Genomic DNA, 6,000 nt, shown 5'->3' with positions numbered 1-6,000 from the left:
TTCAGGAGGGCTGGTCGATAGCAGGAGCCCTACCAGAGCGAGATCCCCACCCTTGGTGGGTCCTAGAGCCCGGGCTCCAGACTACACCACAGTTAAACAGCCCCATAGCCCAAACCCTGCGAACCTGCGTCAGCTGACCCGGGCCAGCTGCAGGTGGCTAATGGCAGTGTAGACATACCCAGAGGTCCCACTTCTCCTTTGCCCTGCACATTTTACACCCACTTTGCACTGGGGTAAATGACTGCACCAAAGAACAGCCCTGCTGGGTCAGACCAAAGGTCCATCTAGCCCCGTGTCCTGTCTGCCCACAGTAGCCAGTGCCAGGTGCCTCAGAGGGAACGAACAGAACAGGGCGATGAGCGAGTGATCCATCCCCTGTCGTCCAGTCCCAGTTTCTGGCAGTCGGAGGTTTAGGGACACCAGAGGTTGCATCTCTGACCCACTTGGCTAATGGCCATCGATGGACCTGTCCTCTGTGAACTTCTCTTTCGCTGCTCACAGGCTCAGGGCAACGGAGAGTCAGACCCAGCAGTCTGACCCCTCCTGGCTCCTTTCTTAGAGTCACAGGCCTGGCTGCGCTTCCGCAAACAGCACCCTTCGGCCTCACGCAACTGGTGTTTTAGCCTCGGGTGCAGTCGCATTGGTGCAAAGGCTGAGTGCTGACACGGTCTGCACCAGCACAGCACGATTGAAACCGACACAGAGCTGCACCAGTGTAAGTCACACGGCACTGGTGCAAATCACGGCTGTGCCGGGGACTGTGCGAGTGGCTAAAATAGCAGCGGAGCCGGGGCCTTGTGCTAGGCAGCCCGGACGTGCTGAGGAGAGATTGCCACGCCAAACGCTGCCGAGAGACCAAGGGATCCCTTGTAGGCCACGCTTCCCTTTGGGCAAACCCAGCGTTCCCGTGAGCATCAGGTTGCAGAGATGCGGAGAGCCAAGCGAGCCACCAGCTGCTCTTCCACAAACCCTCCGTCAGGGCTTGTTTCCTTTTTAAAAGGGTCTTGACTGGCACTAGGAGTCTGCTGCTCATGCACAGAGCAGGGAGAGCAGAAGGCCGAACTTCCTACCTGGGGCAGTGCTTCAAAGGGGTGAGTTCAAGTCCCTGTTCAGCCACAGATTTCTTATCTGACCTTGGGCAGCTCACTTAACCTCTCTGTGGCAGTTTCCCATCAGTCAACTAGGAATAACAGCGCTGCCCGACTGCACAGGGGTGTCGGGAGGGTGAATACATTAAAGGTTGTGATTACACAGGCACTGCAGTACCTGGGGGGTGGATCAGTGCCTGAGAGCGACTGCAACTTGAGGGGTGTCCAGTCCTCCGGCTGTCAACGGGGCGAGCGGATAGGGCCCTGAGTAATGATGATTTCCCTTAGAAGTGGACTGAGCCCCGCTGACTCATTTCACACAGGCGCCATCGAGTCTTGATGTTCAATCCTGGGCTGGATCCGAGCCAGTGATTTTGGAGGAGAACAGCTCGGCCGCGGCGCTGAAACGTCCTTCTCCCTTTCCGAGCAGGCTGGGATGAAAAATTCCAGTTCAGGCAACTCACTAGGTCTTTCCTGCCATTGGAGACCTCCCCGGTGCTCTCATGAGTCTGAGTCTTGAGGGCTCAGTGGCTCTCAGCCCCCCGGTCCCAGCCTGGAAGCGCTAACTGTTTAATTAGGCGAGACAGAAGGACTATCGTCCCCGTCCTCCAGGTGGGGAGATGAAGGTCACACACGAAGTCCGTGGCAGAGGCAGGAATTGAACCCAACGCCTTCGCCCCAAGCCCGCCCGTTACGTGAGTGGAGAAGCAAGACGTGCGGCACCCTCTAGAGAGCCGCCCTCGTCGTGGGCTCCAGAAGAAGGCCCCCACGACACGAGCTGGAAGCAGGAGGCACAGCCGAACGGGGCCCAGGACGAGAAGGTCTAGAGGTGAGAAGGGGGGGTTGTTAGAGCACAGGGCGGCCGGGTGCTAAGTAAGGCATGCCACGTACCCTGTGTTGCAATGGCCAAAGGCCGCTGCTTGCCCAATGGCCAAGCCCAATCTCTACTCCCCTGCCCCGGCATGTCATCCTCTCCGTGTCGGAGCTGGGGGCGAGGAGCAAAGCAGTGGGGGCAATAAGGTGTCTCTGAACGCTCCCTCTAGAGAACGCGTGGAACTAGCTTCAGCAGGTGGGATGTGCCACCGGGCGCCTGCCGTGCGTCCTGTCTCAACTGCCGGCCCTCCAGCCACGTGATCCCGTGGTCCGGGTGCAAGGCGAGTTGCCCAGAGATCGGGGCCTGTGCCTGGCTCTGTTTAAGTTGCTTTCTGCTTCCTCTCCCGCTGCTTGTGTGTCTTGTCTATCTTAGACTGTGAGTGCTTCGGTGCGGGGCCTGTCCGCCATATTCAGCGCCATGCCCAGCACAACGGGCCCTGATCTCCGCGGAGACCTCCGGATATCGGCGCCCTCGTCTAGCGGCTCCACAGCAGGCAGGTAAATGGGTGTCGTGCCTTTTTGGAGCACTCAGGTTCCATATTCCATCTTGTTGGGCTTCCCCATCCCGGGCTGGGCCCTGGAAAGCTCCAGGCAAGGTCTCTAGTCCGTGCCTTTCAGCAGCTAAGCGAGATCCAATCCCAGCCCCTTCCGGTTAGATACGCCCCCTCCGAAGAGTGAGGGAACCCATCCCCCTTTTTCTTGCTGGGCCCTTTGCTCCCTTCCCAGAGTCCGCCACCTCTTAGCCGCACTGGCGTTCGCTCAGCTCATTGCCTATGGCAGGGGAGACCACAGCCTGGTGTCTCTGCCACCCGTCGCTCCCAGCAGGGGTCGCTGCGGAGATCAGCTCCCTGCCCCGTCTGCGGATGCTCTGCTCCCAGCTCTGCAGACAATGGCCAGGGAATTTCTGCCTGGGAATGGGGCAGGGGGTGGGGAGAAAGGAACCACTTTCGCCCAGCTTCCTCTCCCAACCAGGGAGCCCACGCGAGGAGGAGACAAGACCTGGGGCTGCCATCTCACGGAGCGCGCAGCGGTCGGCAGCTGGAGCCCTGCGAGGGTTAACGTGATTGTCTTTGCAACCGCGGACGCCCTCCTGGGAGCGTGGAGTGCTGGGTTTTCATTTTAAGTAACCCTAACGCGGCATGTGATGAAATGCACAAGTCGTGTGCGACAGACAGAGAGAGCGGAAGAGAGAGAGACCAAGAGGGATCCAGGTGGCTCAGAAAGGTAAGAGATCAGCAACCCATTTGAGGGGGGGGGGCGAGGGCTGTCTTTAATAAATAGAATTTTCTCCCCTGTAGGTATCTCCAGATCTTGTCGTTACTTCCCATTTCCAATCACTCAGTTCTTAGATCCTTGTTCTCCTCTGAAATCTGCCGCCACTCCGATCCTCTCCCATCCTTCGTATAGCCCAGCCGAACTTCCCCTGGGAGCAGGTGGCTCCCTGCTGCGGGATGCATGCGGGCCGTTGCTTCCCATCGCAGCTTTTATTCTCGCCCGAGAGTTTCCACTTTTGATGGCGTTCCCAGAGATGGACAGACGGGACAGAACTTTAACTCAGCCGGGAATGAAATCCACTCCTTCGGCGCACAGGGCTTCACAGGCTGTCAATATTGTAACCGTAGGGTTCCCGCCAACACTGGGCTTGTGATCACCTCCAGGCCTGCTTGGGTTCATTTGTTTCCCCCATTTAGAACCATTTCCGTGTAACCAGAGACAAGGCGACAGCCCCGCTTGGCGAATTAACTTCTTCAAAGTGCGGCTTGTTGTGATGGGAGGGCAGGACTTGTATCATTTGAGGAGGGAGAGGGCATGGCCCGTCCTTGGGGAGGGGGAGTCGGAGGGGTCTCCTCCCTAGATGGTGAAATTACCTTCTGGGCGGTGTGTCCCACAGGCAATACTAACATGCTCTTCAGATTAGAAGTGTCTTACGAGCCCCGGGGGCTCTCTAGCCGGAGAGGATTTAGCAGCATCCACAGAGCAGGGGAACCAGCGTGGTCGTGGGACGGTAGCGCCCGGCAGCTGTAGCGAGAGGCATCTCCCCGCCCCGGTGCCAGCCACAGCCCTCTCTCAAAACCCACCCTGTGTAGAGCTGGGGGGTGGGGACAGGCCCTGATCGCATTGAGGTGAACCCCCCAAATGTTCCAAGGAACGGAGGAGGACTGGGATCCATGGGCCAGCTCCTTAACACCCCCCCCCCCGATATAGAAGTCATACTTCCACCTATGGATCTGACCCAGTCATTCCAGTTTGGGCCCGTTCCGTCCCACACTAGCAGGCAGATCTATTAGCCAGGGTACAGCGTCCCCTGCTTTCAGAGCTCTGGGCCCGTAACAAATCACTCCCAGCCGCTTCGGGCTGCCAGCCCGCTACGAGCATGTGGGTGGGGAGGCAGCGGGACCATCCTGGGTTGCAATAATTGCTAAGCATCGTGATTCAAAAACTGGAACGACAAGACGCTCCTCGTGCCTGAGCTTCGCTTCCCACAGCGGAAGGCCTGGAAGGGGCTGCGGGTGGGGAAAGGGGCAGGGGGAGGGGCGTGGGTTCGCCCCAGTCGGGCTGTGCCGCTGACTGGATTATTCCCTCTGATACCAGCCAGGATTGTCGGTCAGTGGGGAGGGGGATTTACGCAGAGACGGAAAACCCCAAAGAGCTTCTAGGATTAGGTCGGGGCTTGGAGGATAAAGGCGGCTAATATTCCATCCCAAATCCAAGTCCCCTTCTTAGTGTGAATCCTAATCGGAGCCAATGAGAGAGAATTCACCAGGGCCCGATCCTCTGTCGCCCTGCGCCTAGTGCTGTCCGTGACACCAGTGCAAAGCAGGGTGGCAAACAATACAGGAAGGGTCTCTTCTGACGTGCGTGGGGCCCCGCGATCAGCAGCAGGAGCCGCGTAATTGTTTCTTTTGCCTCTCTTCCGCGTGGGGTTCGCGCGTCTCACAATCCAAGGGGGGCCTCTCCGTCGAAAGGGCCCAGCCTCCCCTGGGTTTACACGGAGAGGAAAACGGCAGCATGCCGCGGTCAGCCCCGGGTTCTCTCCAGAGCTGACGCGAATCCTGCAGCAAACCTGAAATCCGGACCAGCTTTGCATGGGGTTGGGTTGTGTGTGGGGAGTGTTACGGCCCAGGGAGGGCAATGACCCCCCCACACACACTCTTCTTTGCTTTATCCAGTGCGTCTCCTCCACTATAGAGTGTGCTGGCCCCTTTAAGGCAGGCCAGGCGTGCTCAGGACCAGAAGCCTGGCTTAAATGCTCCCCCCACCCCTGATGCAACAGCGACCAGTGGCACGAGGGAGGCGTTTTTAAACATTACTTTATAGGGCTTTTCTAGCATCAAAGCAGCCGATTCATCCCAGAGTCAGTCGCTGGTTGGGCCGGAGCCAAGCCAGCCTCCTTGCCTGTGCTCAGCCGGCGTGTCTGTGACGAGCGCTCTGTTCTCAGCTGCCGGCCTCGCTCCGGGGTTTCTAGTTCTGCGGGGGGAGGCAAGTTCTCTCTGGGAATACGAATAAGGAGGTGCCGACTTGTACGCTGGGGGTCGCATCTGCAGCTGGGGGGGTTGGGGGCTGCTCTTCGCTGAGAGGGCAGCTTGCCAGGCACTTGAAGGGCAAGCGGGCATCATGCCGGTCTGCGTGGGCATGTGTGTTTATATATAGGCCTGTGTGTAGGGGCCTGATTCTGGATTACACCAAGTCCCCTTTACTCAGCCAGCGCCGTGTAAAGGAGACGCAGGCTCTAGATATGCATAAATAGCTATGCTTGTGGGGAAACTGAGGCACGGTGCGGGGATGTAACCAGTATCCAGCCCCCTGAACCAGCTGCTCATTAACATTTCCCTCCCTTTCTAGCCAGCGGGGGAATGTGTGGCACTCCGAAGAAGCAGCTGCTTCTAAGGGGAGATGCGTTGCTCTGTATGGCAGCGACGCCTTGAGCCAGATTTGGGCCCCGTCGCGTAGAGGAGGCAGGGAGTGAACTGCCAAAGATCACCCAGCAGCTCAGAGTCCGGAATAAAATCCAGGTCTCCCGACGCCCTGCCTGTCCCCC

The sequence above is a fragment of the Chrysemys picta genome, chromosome 20, assembly GCF_011386835.1.
Source record: "Chrysemys picta bellii isolate R12L10 chromosome 20, ASM1138683v2, whole genome shotgun sequence".
NCBI classification, from domain to species: Eukaryota; Metazoa; Chordata; order Testudines; family Emydidae; genus Chrysemys; species Chrysemys picta.
The sequence above is the reverse complement of the archived record's forward strand: the minus strand, read 5'-3'. Positions refer to the sequence as shown.